Below are 15,502 nucleotides of genomic sequence, written 5' to 3'. Positions count from 1 at the left end.
CATGTTTTCAGGTTGTTCGGTTTGCCCCTTGACATTGTTTCTGACCGTGGTCCACAATTCGCCTCCTGGTTTTGGAGCGCCTTCTACAAGCTCATTGGAGCTACTGTCAGTCTTTCCTCGGGTTTCCACCCTCAGTCGAACGGTCAAACAGAACGGATCAACCAAGACCTGGAGACGACCCTGAGGTGTCTCGTGTCCGCTAACCCTGCGACCTGGAGTCGTCACATCGTCTGGGCTGAGTACGCGCACAACACATTGCGCTGCTCCTCCACAGGACTGTCGCCGTTCGAGTGCCAGTTCGGTTTTCAGCCTCCACTGTTCCAGGAGCAGGAGCTCGAGGTGGGGGTTCCGTCCGCGGAGAAGTTTGTCCAGCGTTGTCGGCGGACCTGGAGGAGAGCGCGGCTGGTCTTACAACGAGCTTCTCGACAACGACAGATCCAGGCCAACAAGCGGCGCAGACCGGCTCCTTCATTCCGTCCTGGTCAGAGGGTCTGGCTTTCTACGCAGGATCTCCCGCTGCGAGTGGAGTCCCGCAAGCTGGCGCCCCGTTTCATCGGTCCCTTCATGGTGTTGAGGAAGGTCAACCCGGTGTCCTACCGTCTCCAGCTGCCCCGCTCCATGCGGATTCATCCTACCTTCCATGTCTCCCGGCTTCGGCCAGTGGCCAGCAGTTCCCTGGCGCCCGCCACGAGGCCTCCTCCTGCTCCCCGCATCATCGACGGCCAGCCTGCTTACACGGTCCGTCGCCTGATGGACTCTCGCCGGGTTCGTGGGGGCCTCCAGTTCCTGGTGGACTGGGAGGGATATGGTCCGGAGGAACGCTCTTGGGTCCCGGACCGGGACACCCTGGATCGCGATTTAGTACGGAATTTTTTTCGTCGTCACCATGGACCTTCTGGGGGAACATCAGGGGCCGTTCCTAGGGGGGGGGTCCTGTAAGGAATGACCCAGATTCTGCCTCGCCTCGCCACCAGAGGGCTCCATGAACTCTTAATTGTGTCCTTCTTTATTCATTATTGTATTCACCTGTGCATTGTTAGATGCCTACTATTTAAGTGGTGTTCACTTTATGTTCATTGCTCAGTCTTGAGTTTCACTGCCTGGTGATACCTCTTGCTGGCCTGTTAGCCTGTATTCTGTGCTGTTGTTATTTTGTTTATGTCAAGTAAAGTCTACCTTAGTTTTGCAACCTAACCTCTGCCTCAGTTTGCCTTACTGCAGTTGGGTCCACCGAGTTCCGGTCCTTACACCCTGGGGCACAGGAGGGAGGCCTCCCCGTACATGAACCCGGTCTGGCTGGAGTACTGAGACGAATTGGAACCCAGTCACCCTGGCCACCTTCCCTCGTGGACGTAGACGGCGGTCTCCTCCACATCTCGTTCGCCGCTTCCGTTGGTTGCAATCAGTGCTCTATCTCCTGAGCACCCATAGATGTGAGAGTCCTCCACGTCGCCTCTCTTTCCAAGGCTCAGTCCTATCAGTGCGAGTAGGATTATGCTCCCCTTCAACCTGAAAGTCTTTCTGCAACAGATACAAAACATACAGCCAGGTCCCCAAGAGATTCTCTGGATTGGGTGAAGCATAGTCGGGTCTCGCCACCTCGACTCAAATACACCCACTCTTAGCAGATTACTACTTAATTAAAACTACCCATCACCTTACTTAACTTAAGCTAAAACACCCAAACTTAAGCTAAATACCTAAACTTATATTACCTAGACTATGTACATCTGCCGCCCGTCTCCAGGCGGCCAGGCTAATCTCTGTTTGGACTGTGGCCCACCGCTCCCTCCGGCGTGGTCGCACTGTCCTGCATTGTCAGTCCCTCGCAACCTGTGGCTGCCGGCTGGGGACCTCTGTCTTTGGACTTACCCCTGACTCAGGAGTCTGTCCCTTTAAAATGGGGAGCTGGTGACCAGGGTTTTCTAGGCTGGGGCATCCGTGGGGACCTTCTAGGGGCTTTGGCGGGTGGGGTTTTCTTGGCTGGTGGGCCTTTAACCCGAACCGTCGTCCCCTCCGGCGCGGCCTGTGGGCTCACCACTGTCGCTGGCTGAGGATCCTCGCCCTCAGGCTTTACCTCTCCCGAGCCTGGGCTAGGGGCAGGTAACTCTTCGCAGCCTGTTGCTGCAGGCTGAGAGTCTCCGCCCCCAGGTCCCAAACCTGGGTCCGGGGCGGGGTCGTCACCCTCGGGTCCCTCCTCATCTGGAGCCCAGAAGAGGGGATGGCCCCTCCCCTTAAGCAAGCCACAGCGCCTGCCTGTGCAGTCTGTGAACCCGCTCCTGCTGCAGGCTGAGGAGCTCTATCCTCAGGCCCTACCCCAACTGGCTGTTATCTCTTTTCGGGCTGAAACAGTTTGCACTGATTAATGTGAAACCATTTTGTGCGCCGAGGCATCTTAACAGCATATACCATGGGGCTGACCTTGTCTACAATGCTGTAGGGCCCCATGTATAATGGTTCCAGACTCCCTACTCGGGCATAGTTCCTCACCATGACATTATCTCCTACCTCCCACTCGTGGTGCTTTCGGGGTTCCAACAGCAATCGGCTACTCCGATGCTGCTTTCCCATGTTCCCAGCCGTCTGCTCATGGACCTGCTTAAGGTGCTCGAAGAGGTTTCGGGCGAACCTGTCCCGGTTTACCTCTCTGAGCTGATCTTCTGTGAGCACCAGGGCTAGTACATGGGTGGGGGTCCGCATAACCCTGCCAGTCATCAGCTCGTATGGGGAGTACCCCGTGCTTTTTGACTGGCTGGCCCGGATCCCCATCAGAACCAACGGTAGGACCTCGGCCCATTTGTGGGGCGAGTCCACCGCCTCCTTCCTCAACCTTTCTTTTAGGGTTCTATTCATTCTTTCCACAATCCCTGATGACTGGGTTGTGGGCCACATGCCACTTCCCCTCAATGCCCAGCAGCATAAGGGTATTCTGCATCACCTGTCCAGTGAAGTGATTCCCTTGGTCGGACTCCACATACTGTGGTAACCGCCACCGCGAGAACACCTCCCGGACCAGGATCCTGGCAGTACCCAGAGCTGTGGCTGTTCTGCAGGGGAAGGCCTCTACCTATTTGGTGAACGCATCCACCAGGACTAGACAGTATTTATCGCCTCCCTGGGCGGTGGGCAGGGGCCCGATGTAGTTGACCTGTATCGACTGCCATGGTCCCTCTACCCTCCTGATGTGTCCCATGGGTACCTTCCTTTTATGGGGGTCAGGGTTATTAGCAGTGCACATCAGACAGCCGGCGCAGAACTCGCGGACATCTTCCCTGAGTCCCGGCCACCATCCTGCCTGTTCCACCCGCTGCCAGGTAGTCTCAGGCCCAGGATGCCCCGCTCCTGGACCCTCATGGGCCAGTTGAAGGAATTCCCTCCAGTGTTGCTGCGGCATAACCCATTGTTCCCCCCCGGAACAGCATGCCCTCTTTGACGGAGAGGGTTGCTGTGCCGTACGGACCCGCTACCCTTTTTCCCTCAGTCACTGCGCTGAGGACCGCCTTGAGGACGGGGTCTTGGGCTTGGACCGTCTTAAGGTCTGGGGCTAAAGTTACCCCTGCACTCCCTTGTGTCCCATCCCTACCACTGACTGCTGCCATGGGTCTGGACCCATACGGGTCCCAGAAAGTGCCTGTGCGGGCATCCTCCTTGGCGAGCATGTCAGCCTGCTGGTTGCCTAGGCTATGGTGTTCTGTGGAGGAATGGGCTTTCACCTTGTGGATGAAAATCTCCCCTTTCTCCCCCACTGGTGCTAGGATCTTTTCCAGCAGGGGTTTTACTGTGAGGGGTCTCCCGTCAGCGGAGGTGTATCCGCGGCAGGACCAGATGGCCAGGTACTCCGTACACGAATTGCACGTAAACATGCTGTCCGAGCAAATCGTGTATGGGGTGGGGAAGATTTCAGGGTGTGTAACGACGTACACCACCGCGGACAGTTCAGCCTGCTGGGTGCTCATGGTGCTGGCGAGCTTAATTGCCAGGGCAATGTTTGCCGCTGGGTCATAAACTCCACATCCCGTGAGACGCTCGCCAGCAGATACCGTGCTGGAACCGTCCAGATAGATCTCGCGGCCTGTGGGATGTATCCCGGCCCATATACCTATGTCCACTTCCCAAACCCCTTCTATGGAACACCAGTGGGCTGTTTCAGGATATACCAGGTTGGCTGCGAGCTTTGGCTCACAGAGACCCTTCACCTTAAGATCCATCTGTGAGAGGAGCAGGGTCCAGCGGGCAATGCGAGCACTGCTCACTGTTCCATCCTTTACCCTCCCCTCCAGAAGCATCTGGGTGTGTGTGTGATGGGTGAGGAGGGTGATGGGAGAGGTGCCTGTGAAGATCAGTGATCTTTTCACAGCCCAATGTGTGGCCAAGCGGTGCCTCTCACAGTTGGAGTAGCTCCTTTCCACATCCGTGAGTATCCTGGAGGAGTAGACCACTGGCCTCAGCTGGCCATGCCGCTCTTGGAGCAGCACGGCACTCAGGCTGTCCCCACTGGCTACTACCTCCAGGAAAAACTCTTTCCCCCCATCTATGGCCCCTAGAGCTGGAGCGGTCTGCTAGTCCTTCTTGAGCCTGACAAATGCTGCCTGGCAGCCCTCATCGCAAACCCACTCCACTCCCTTGTGTTGTGGCTGCATAGTCCTCAATAAAGTCTCTACAGTACCCGGTTAACCTTAGAAACGACCTCACACCTGTTACTGTGTTGGGGACTGGTAACTCTTGCACCGCTTCTCTCCTAGCCTTATCTATGGCTCTTTCTCCAGCGCGTACGGTCAGGCCTAGGAATTTCACCTCCTGCTGGCTGATCTGCGCTTTCTTGGGGTTTACTTTAAAACCCTTCTGCCCAAGCAGCTCCAGCAGTTCGGCCAATAGTGGGCCATGCTCCTCTCTCGAATCGGTGAACAGGAGCAGGTCATCCACATACTGTACCAACTGTCTGGGCTGACTGAAATCCCTTAAACTGTTTGCCATGCACTGATGGAAAATGCTGGGGCTGTTGTGGAAGCCCTGAGGCAAGCAGTTCCACGTGTACTGATGCCCTTTAAACGTAAAGGCAAACTTGTACTGATCCTCCCTCCTTAAAGGGATGGACCAAAATCCGTTGGAAATATCCAGCACCGTGAAAATGGTCGCGGGTGCTGGGATACTTCCTATCAGGTCGGCAACTGCTGCTACCGTGGGTGCACAGGCTGGGAAGTTACTATTGAGTACCCGATAGTCCACCGTGGCCCTCCAGGAATTGTCCGGCTTTCTAACCAGCCACAATGTAGAGTTCATGTGGGTGGCTATCGGTTTCAGAACTCCCTCCTGTACTAAAGAGGACATGGTTGCTTCCATGACTGGCTCCGCTTCCCTGGGGAAGTTATACTGTTTCTGTGGTCGGGCCATGGGGTCCCCGTCTACGCTGACCTCAAACCCGTTGACCCTCCCACAGTCGTGTTTGTGTGTGGCAAATGTGGCCAGGTGGGCCTGCACAAATGCCTGGAACTCCTGTGGGGTGTTACTGACCATAAGCTCGAGGTTATAACCCTCTTTGGGCTTCATGGTGCATAGGGTCCCATTCTCTTCCTTTCCTGGGATAACTACTACCTCGCCGTCCTTTCCTTTACTTGCGCCCCATAGGCAATGATTTCTCAAATCTACTAGAATCCCATGGCCTACAATAAAGTCGGCTCCCAGGACCCCTCTTCCCCCCTCCACTTCCCACTTCATCAGGACACAGGTCCACTTAGAGCAGAGCGGTCCTAAACGAATGGCGAGCGGGATGGAAAACGAGCCGGCCTGTTCTTTGCCTGTGAACCCTGACAGACTGTATGGGACCCCGTTAGATAGAGGCGAGGTGGTGGGGTTAGCTGAGTGGACCACGGTGCATGATGCCCCCGTGTCCAACAGATAGGACCCCGTCACCTTCTCCACCTCCATCTCCACAAGGGGTCTTTTCCATTCATCGTACCGGAGAGAACACAGGTAAACAGGCTGCGCTGGCTCTAGTCAGGGCTGTGGGTTGGATGGGGCTGATGGGGTCAGAGCACCGGTAGCGGCTGCTACTCTCCCGTGGCCAGTCAACAAGGACCTCATGGTGTCCAAAAATGACTCGACCGCGGCGGGAGGGATTCCTGCCTCCGCCTTTTGGGCTGGTGCTGTGGAATTCTTTCCCTTGTTGTCTTTCCAAGGGTTCTTACACTCCTTCCGCCAATGACCATCCTTCCTACACCCGTAACAATTCGTCTTTGTGTTGGGGGGGGTTATTCCCTTCCTGATGCCACTCTTTCCCACCCTGTCCGGGTTTTACCTCATGCACCTTCCCCTTGGGTGGGTGTGCATCGGTTCCCCTACCGTTCTTATAGGCTAGGGTCAACTAGCTCAGATCACCGTAAGCTCGGTGGTCTGGGGATTCTTGGGGTCGAACCAGACTTCCGCCTTGGCCCGGACCTGTGGCAAGCTGTTTGCCACCAGGCAACGGAGCCAATGGGCCAGTGGATCCCCATTCAGGAACGCCCGGTTAGGTGTCCCCAGGCAGGCACTCCCGTACACCAGCCATAACCGGTCCGTGAAAGCCTGCGGGGTTTCCCCTGTGAGCTGGACCGTCTTCTCCACATGGGAGAAAGGACTTCCCTCATTCATCCCCATGGCCTCCAGAACTTCATCCCTGAGCGCCTCATACCCGCTCTGCCCCTTCTTACACTCGTCAGAGAGGGATTGGAGGAGCCTACTCTCCAGGGAGAATAGCAGCATCTTGGCCTGCTCAACGCCATCGCAGTCATTGATGCTGGCTGCCTGCTCTACTTCCCTGAAGTGGATCGAGGGGTCTTCTTTTTCGGAGAGCTTTGGGATATGGTTCAGCATAGCCCTAAGCGGTTGGGTGCTATAGGGTATTACGAGCTGGTTTCGGAGGGGTCCCTCATTTTCGCCATTGACGGGTGGGCCGAACCTCCGATGCCGTGCTGGGCACATCGGTCCCGGCTCTGACCTCTCTGGCAGGGGTTGCTCCACCTCCGCTCCCACATCTGGCTCCACCCCACCTTGCTGCCAGACCTCGCTGAACCCTGGCGCTACAGGTGGTGGTCGTGAGACCTCCTGTTCCTCAACCGGGTCGTCCCTGGGCACTACCAGTGATGTTTGAACTGTCCTCCCCTCGTTCCCCATAAAATCTGCCTGACCTGCCTTTGGGCTTATGAGGCACACCATGCCTTTTGCCTTCCTCAGGGCCAGGCTCAGATTTTCTATCCACTCCTTGCAGGGGCCATGATCTGCATCTTCAAACCCCTGTTCGCTCGCTAACTTGTAAGCTGCCTTTACCTCCTATACTTTCTCCTCTTGTTCCCTAACTTGCCTTGCCAAGCTGGCACTCTTTTCCTGCAACCTTAACTCATTTCCCTTGGCTTCGGTGACTTGGCACTGTAGGTATTCCAACTGGGCCTTGTGTTCTCCCATTAAATACAACCTCTCCTGATTCAGGGCCTGCAATGCTACCATTAACTTCTCCCCTGCTAGAGCCTTATCCTGGATCTCCAGGGCTGACTCCTTTAACTCGGCTGCCTGTGCAGCAACGAGCCTGTCCAAAAGCTGGACCTGCTTTTTGAAACACATCAGCCAGACTGCCTTCTCTAAAGACTTCTTGTGTTCCTTTCCCTCTGTCCACTTAGCTGCTGCATCTACCGGACGCCCAGCCCTTAACAGAGTGGTGATCCACTTCTTTGTGATATTCACCTTGCTAAACACATAATCAGAAATCCTTTCCTCCATCATGGTTTGCTCATCTGAACCATTGTCTACTGCATCGCACCCGTGTTGCCGGAGTCCTGCTGCGGTCACCATTTTCTGTAGGGGGTGGTGTCATGTGCGCCCAGTCAGCTTCACCTCTGACTGTCCCTTGAGTGGTTTGAATTGCTCCCACACCCCTGGGTTCTAGACACCGGACGTAGGTACAGGCGGCAATACAGAAAATCGAGTAGACAAGTGGTTTGGTGTAAGAAAACCAAAATTTTATTAAAGAAGAATACAACAATCTTAAGGAAAATTACTGGTATGAAAAATACAGGCATAAACAAATACACTTACATGGGAATGGGGAACACACGGCACATCGAGGGAAAACAACTACATTAACAATCCCCTTATCCTTATCCCGCCCCTTATACCTAACTAGATTAAGCTATGAGGGGCCAGGATTTCATGCTCACCAATCCAAAACCTGTTGCTTTAACGGTTGTGAGTTTTGAGGTCTGGTCTCCCTGTCCTTTGGGGTACCCCGTCGCCACATGGCCTCAGGGCGTGGCGCTGAAGTTGTTGATGTGAAGCACCCTCCCTTTTCCTCAGCTGCCGTCGTAGTCTCGTCGCGATGGGTTTTCTTCTTCTTCTCCTTCAGGCAGTCGTCGGCGGTAATGTTACGGTCAGGGGTCAGTTGGCAGTTTTCACCACTTAGATGATTTTACTACCCAGGCTTCGAACGCCGGTTTATTCGTCATGGGCGCCGCCACCCGTGTTTAACGCCAGCTTATTCGCAGTGTTCAAACGCCAACTTATTCTCACTGTCCATACATACACTGCCAATTTCTTCCCCAAACGCCAGCTTATAACTAGGCGTTTTTTTTTTTTTTACCAATGCGTCTTTCACTGCCCTTCTCTGCTCTTATCGGTTTACCTTTTTCTTTATCTCGTCTCGTCTCGCCTTGTCTGCCCCTTCTGTGGCCTGTGTGTCCTGTGTGGCTTTGAACTCGGGTCTCGTTCTCCTCCCGCGTTTGGCCCCGGTGTAATGGGCGTCCTTGGTTGTTGAGCAGTGCGGGGAGTGAGAAGAGAACCCACCACGAGTCCAGGGTGCAAGTACGAGCAGCAGCAGGCCTAAAGGCCACAGACAAGAGGTCAGAGTCAAGAGTCAAGGGAAGAGAGCGATTGCCACTGATGGGCCTACAATTATACCCATTCTTCCACTCCTTATCTGCACGCCAAATCAGGTCAGTCCATTGTTTAACTTTTGGCGGGCTTGTTTGAATGATTACAACCATTTATTTTAACGACTTTTGGAGTGGTTGTCTCCGTGTCTAATGGCCCCGATGTCCTGGTTGTTTGTCATGGATAAGACCTAATTGTCCCCATCCTGACTTGATGGCTACTGTGAGCTGTTACCGATTAAACATGCAGAAACCTAATGGCCACGATTATGGGCCCATTCTAGCTTGATTGGATTCAAGTCGAATGAATGCGTATTCTGTGTTTACTTTGTCTGGCTGGCTCCAGAGAGTCCTGTTCTCACAGATTCCTGCATTTTAAGTTTTGTCTCCGGGCCTGCTTGCCTGCAGAGCCTTGCTTTAAAAATCCTGTCAGTTTTGGTCACGAGGTTTACAGAAGCCATTTTGGGTACCCTGCTTTTAATAACTTGTCCAAAACAGGGTCCCTTGATCCATAACTTGGGGAGTGCGGGAATTTTGAGAACCCTGCAACTTACAGTCCTAAGCTCCGGAATTCCCTTCCTAAACCTCTTTGCTTCTCCAGCTCTCTCTCCTCCTTTAAGGCACTGCTTAAATGTCTACCTAATGTCTCCTTCTTTGGCTCAATGTAAATTTTTGTCTGATTATGCTCCTGAGAAGCACCTTGCGATGATTTAGTACGTTAAAGGTGCTATAAAAATGCAAGTTGTTGTTGATGTTTGAGATCATTGATTATGTTACTACTTTGCTGTAAACAAGATATAACATACAGTGAAACAAATCCAAGCATATTCATGGTCATGAGACACTATTTCATTGTGAGAGCTTGCTTTCTGTTATTGTCCACTATGACACCCACCATTTGCCAAGAATAAAGCAATTGCTGCATACGGAATAAAACAGGCCCTACAAGCTCTGTCTGTGTCTATCAATTAAAATAACAGAAATGGAGTTTGCTTCAAGGCACTAACACATCTCAGGGGCCTTGTCATACAATTGACCATAAGTGCTGTTCTGTATGCCACACATTGCTCGATGTCTAGCCTTACATATGTAGGGAGGTGCATGAAGGATACAGTTAGAATTAATATTCTTTGCAAAGGAAAAGTCTTAAATACAGTATAATACATCCTGTCTTTTGAAGAAAAATGGAGAGAGGCCCAGGCAAGAGGGTTCTTATATGGAATTTTATCAAATGAGGGTCATTAGCTCCACCCCCAAGTTTGAACCTTAACCTTCCAGGAATTAACTTGTATATAGTCTGCACACCAATCTTAAATTGATCTTCTGCTTTATAAAAGTGTGACCTGTATGTGAGTCAATACGGTATTTATGGGTTGTAACTCGTTTGTAATGTCATATACTAAAATCCAGTAATTGTTTAAGAACACATAGGGGGGAAAATTGGGTCGCGCCCCCCTTGGGATGCTAACTTTGCCGTTGCGCTACTTTTAGCACACCGAAAAAATTAGCACCCTCGCGGCCGAAATTCACCAGTAGCTCCCCAAGAGGGAGGCAGGGCACTACTGGAAGGGCCCTGCCTCCCTCTTGGGGCGCTGTGAGTGAATATCGCGGTGTTACGTGCCGCAGCACCACGCTCTGCGGCACGTTGTGCCGCGGTACTGTAGGCCTCCCTCCCCTTATTAAAGGGGAGGTGCCTAGCGCAGCATGACCCGGGGCCCAGCTGGGCCAACAGGGATCGGAGTGCTGGCAAAAGAGCCCGGCACTCAAGAGAAGTGCCGGGCTCACTGAGCGCAGCTGGCACGCCGCGGGGGGCTGCAGAGGAGGCCGGGGACGGCAGAGGGGGCAGGTGCTGGCAGGCGGCCAGCAACAAAAATGGCCGTCCGGCACCTCCCCTTTAATTTGTGCCGCCCTGGCTGCAGGTAGGCCCCCCTGACCCTGTCGGACATAGTGTCCGGCGGTAAGTCAGGGGGCGCTACCGAAGATTAATGGCCGGGACATGAGTGGGGTGCTGTGCACGGTGATGATGTCATCGCCGGCGGCGCAGTGCCGTGGGGCGCTAACAGTTACCACCACCGCTAACCTCCCGCTGGTTGTTTGCCGCTCTGAGGGCGCTAACGGGAGACGCAAAGCAACCGAATTTTTAGGCCATAGCATAATATCAGAAATAAAAACAGAGAATGCTGGAAATGCTCAGCAGGTCAGGCAGCATCTGTGGAGAGAGAAGCAGAGTTAATGTTTCAGGTCAATGGTGAAGGGTCATCGACCTGAAACGTTAACTCTGTTTCTTTCTCCACAGATGCTGCCTGACCTGCTGAGTATTTCCATCATTTTCTGTTTATATTTCAGATTTCCAGCATCTGCTGTATTTTGCTTTTGTATTAGTATAGTATCAGGCTCTTTTAAAAAATATATATTTCCATGTGTACATTTAAGATACTAACAGTAAACACTTGGGGTGAAATCGCTCTGTGAAATGATACTGCACAAATGCTTGTGCATCGTTTCTTTGCCGAATTTTAATGGAGGTGGTAATTTGTTTGTTTTAAATGGGTTGAGGCCACTGCTAAAATAGCCAAAGGATCTTCATGCAAACACGTCAAGGCGTTTGTACATTGATGTACCACAGTATGAAGCCTAGTTGAATGCCTAAGGCCCACCATGCAGGATATAAGCTGGGTTGAAAAGAACTAGACAGAGGGTTTAATAAGAAGTAGTTAGGTGATGCCAAGCTTGGGAGTAGATAGATTAGCCAGGGGGAAAGGCAGACAATGAAAAGGCTCTGGCAAGTACCTCAGGACACTGGAACATCTCTGTAGCATTATCTAGGTGGTCCAAGAAGATTTAGCACATACTAGGTAGGTTTATTAGTTCAAATGCTTCCTCACAATTACATTCTTTGTTCTGAACAATCAAAGGACATGGGAAAGCTCTCACACATTAATCAAATGACAAGGGCCAGAATTTCAACTCTGCTGCCTGGGCAGTAATCTGGCGGTATGGGTTGCCCACCCTTTATGGAATCCACTCAATTTTCTTTCCATTGAAATTAATGGAATGAAAATACCTTTTCTTATTAATTGTTAGGCAAGGGTATTAAGGGATATGGAACCAAGGCAGGTAGATGGAGTTAAGATACAGATCAGCCATGATCTAATTGAATGGTGGAACGAGCAGCAGCCCACTCCACCAGATTACTGCCCAGACAGTGAAGACTATAATCTGCTCCAAAACATCCTCATGTTAGTACCATAGCTCCTTGCTGTAACACTGACATTAAATGTCCATCACTATAACTTTTTTATATGGCTCACAAACATGAAGTGATAATCCAATTGTTCATTTTAGTAGTTTATACATTGTACAATAGCTATATAATATTAAAGTCCTGTGTATGCAAGCACTTCTTGTCCAAGTTTCTGTTACCACAAATGTTTTTATGCTAAAAAAATGTGGACTTTGGACCTGCAGCCCAACCGTGCCCCCCCGCCACCTCCCCCACACCACCCTGAAATAAAAGTTAAAACTTCGGGACCCCACCCCAATCCCCGATCACTGCTGAATCAAAGATTTAAATATTCAGGCCTATATACCAATCCCCCCAAAAATGGCAAAAATCATGCTTTCAGCCCAGGCCTTGCCTGCTGTCTCTGAGAAAAAAAATACCCTCAAATTCAGCCCAACCCAGGCTAATTGAAATAAATTTAAAAATATGGCTTCACGACAACTACACCTTTAAAAATAAACCCTGAAAATATGGCCTTATCAAAGCCTACTCACTGTACTTGTTGGCTCAGGACCAGAACCACTTTTCTTTTTTAAATGTGCACCCCTGGTCTCCACTCCTCACCCAGCTGTACTCCAAAAAAAATAATCAGGCCTATTCCCCACTTTTCAGCCTGGTGTCCCAGCAGCAGTGCTCCCAGCTCTATCTGACGTGCCTCACACTCCTGCCCCGCTCCTCACCCTTCCCAGCTCAGCAATGCTTCTCCTCCTTCTCATGTGAAAAATAAAACTGCCAGCCTGCTGCCAGCTGCGTGAAGAAGTTAAAACTGTGGGGGAGAAATTCATTATAGCCCAGGAACGGGCGGTAACTTCAGAAAAGTTTGCGATTTAGCGCCAGGCGCTAATGAATCACACTGCATACAGAATTAAATATCACCACTCAAAGAAAGGATTGGAGCACTAAATCAACTGCTAGTGGCCTAGATCAGTGGTGCCAGACTCAAAGCGCTAACCAATATCAGGTGTGTAAGATTCGCAAAATTTCCACATTTCCCCAAAGGTTATCTTCTATCTTCTCTTCTATATATATAAAACGGTTGGTCTGTCTGTCTTTCTGTCTGTTTGTCTGTCTGTCCGGCTATACAATCAAAAGGTATAGAGCGTACCTACACATATGTTACATCAAAAGAAAGCTTATCATTAGGGGACTCTAATAGGTGTATTTACTTTTAGGTCAAACAAAAATTGTTCGGACAGTATACAAAAAAGTTTCAAAAATGGCAACATTCCGCTCATTAGCGTTGAGTGACGTGATGGTTGACCAATCGTACAGGGGGTTAACCTGATGGTTGACCAATCGGTGCATCACGGGGGGCATGTCATTGCGTGTGTGGGCGGGCCTAATCCTTCTGAGTTGAGGTGAGTGGCCGCCATCTTGATTCCTAACTATTCATTTATTTTTCCCACTTTCTGCCTGTTTATTTTGAAATATAGATCTCCAGCAAAAAAAAAGTTGCTTTTAACAGAGAAAAAAATCCTTCTCCAAAGGGCACTCAGGCTTTCCCCCCCTCGGCGGTGGATGAGCTGCCTGCAGGCCTCAGGTCTCGAAGCCTCGGCCTCTCCTCGCCAGCCACGCCCGAGCTAGGCACCGCCCGTCCCACTGGGCCCGCCCCGTGATCGTCACCATCTTGGTAAAGGCTGGCAGCACGGGACTGAGCCGAGCGTAGCCATCGCTGCTATCTTAGTAAAGGCTGGTGGGGCGGGAGTCAGTGCGCGCATCAACGTCGGCGGTGGCCCGGAGCGCGAACTCAGCTAAGGTGAGTCCGGCCGGTCCTCACGCGCTAGGCCGCGCACCGGCCGGCCCTGAGGCACTGATCTGCACACGGGACCTTCGGCTCACCGCGTCCGGGCTCTGAGGAAAGGCAGAGCGAGAGGGGGAGGGAGGGACAGAGATGAAATCAGGGAGAGACAGGGGAAGGAGAGGAGAGGGGGAGGGGAGGGAGAGGAGAGGGGGGGGAGGGAGAGGAGGGGGAGAGGAGGGGGGAGGGAGGGAGAGGAGAGGGGGAGGGAGGGAGAGGAGAGGGGGAGGGAGCGGAGGGGAGAGAGAGAGGGTGAGGGAGGGAAAGAGTGAGGGGGTGGGACAGGGAGGGAGAGCTCGCCTTCTTCCTTCCTTCCTTCCTTCCTTCGCAGGGGTCGATCGGGCCAGGCCTGAGGTGTTCCTTCCCCCCCTCTCTCTCCAGGCTATCCCAAAATAAATCCAGCAGTCTCTCTCTCTCTTCCCCCCATCTCTCTCTTCCCCCCGTCTCTCTCTTCTCCCCCCAGTCTCTCTCTCTCTCTCTCTCTTCCAACAGCAACATGCCCTCAAAAAACCCTTGGCACCGCTGGGCACTCCAGCTAGTCTATCTATCTATATCTATATATATAAATCGGTCGATCTGTCTGTCCTTCTGTCTGTCTGTCCGTCCTTCTGTCTGTCCTTCTGTCTGTCTGTCTGTCCTCACGTGTGCGTCTGTCGGGCTATGCGCTCGAAAGTTACAGAGTGTACCTACGCGTGCGTTACGTCGAAAGAAAGCTTACCTTTCCAAAGCGGTCTTAAGCGTACTTACGTTTCGGCCGGGCTAAAATCGCGCCCGCGGTATCCGAAAAACCTTTAACATTCCGCTCATTAGCATCTCATTATCCGCTCATTAGCGACAGAGTGACCTCGAGGTCGACCAATCGTACGCCGGGTTGCTGCCACGTGCGGCCGGGCCCTCCTACGGTCGAGTGACGGGACGATTGACCAATCCTATGCTTTGGTCACCTGACGGTCGACCAATCGGTGCGTGTGTGGGCGGGCCTTATCGTTCTGAACCGAGGTGAGTGGCCGCCATCTTTATTCTCACCTTCTGTGTGTTTATTTGTTCGGAGCGATTTCTGTTTAATGTGTAAAACGTCAAAACACAATGTCTAAAACGTTAAAACACAATGAAGATGGTGTCCCATCGTCTTAACAGCCGTTTAAAAAAAAATAACTTTTTGTGTTTTCAGCAAGAATGCGCGTTCCTTCTCTGTGGCAGCTTTTTAAAAACATTAAAAAACTTTCAAGATGGCCTCCCATCTTCTTAACACCCATTTATTAAAAAAAAATTAAAAAACATTTCTGTTGCTTTCACAGACTGCGCGTTCCTTCTCCGTGGCAGCTTTTTAAAAAAAAAAAAATTTCTCTTGGTTTCACAGACTGCGCGGGTTACCCCGGCAACCGAGCCCGCTGGCCGTCTCTCTCAGCCGCAATTGGTGGGCTTCAAGCCGGCTCGGCCGGGGGGCCGGGGCTCTCGGGACTGCGGGGTGGGGGGGGCGGGGCTCTCGGGACTGCGGGGCGGGGCTCTCGGGAGTGCGGATCTCGG

The sequence above is a fragment of the Somniosus microcephalus genome, chromosome 13, assembly GCF_052327205.1.
Source record: "Somniosus microcephalus isolate GS21.2 chromosome 13, FLI_Smic_1.0, whole genome shotgun sequence".
Classification (NCBI taxonomy): domain Eukaryota; kingdom Metazoa; phylum Chordata; class Chondrichthyes; order Squaliformes; family Somniosidae; genus Somniosus; species Somniosus microcephalus.
This window is presented reverse-complemented; position numbering follows the sequence as displayed.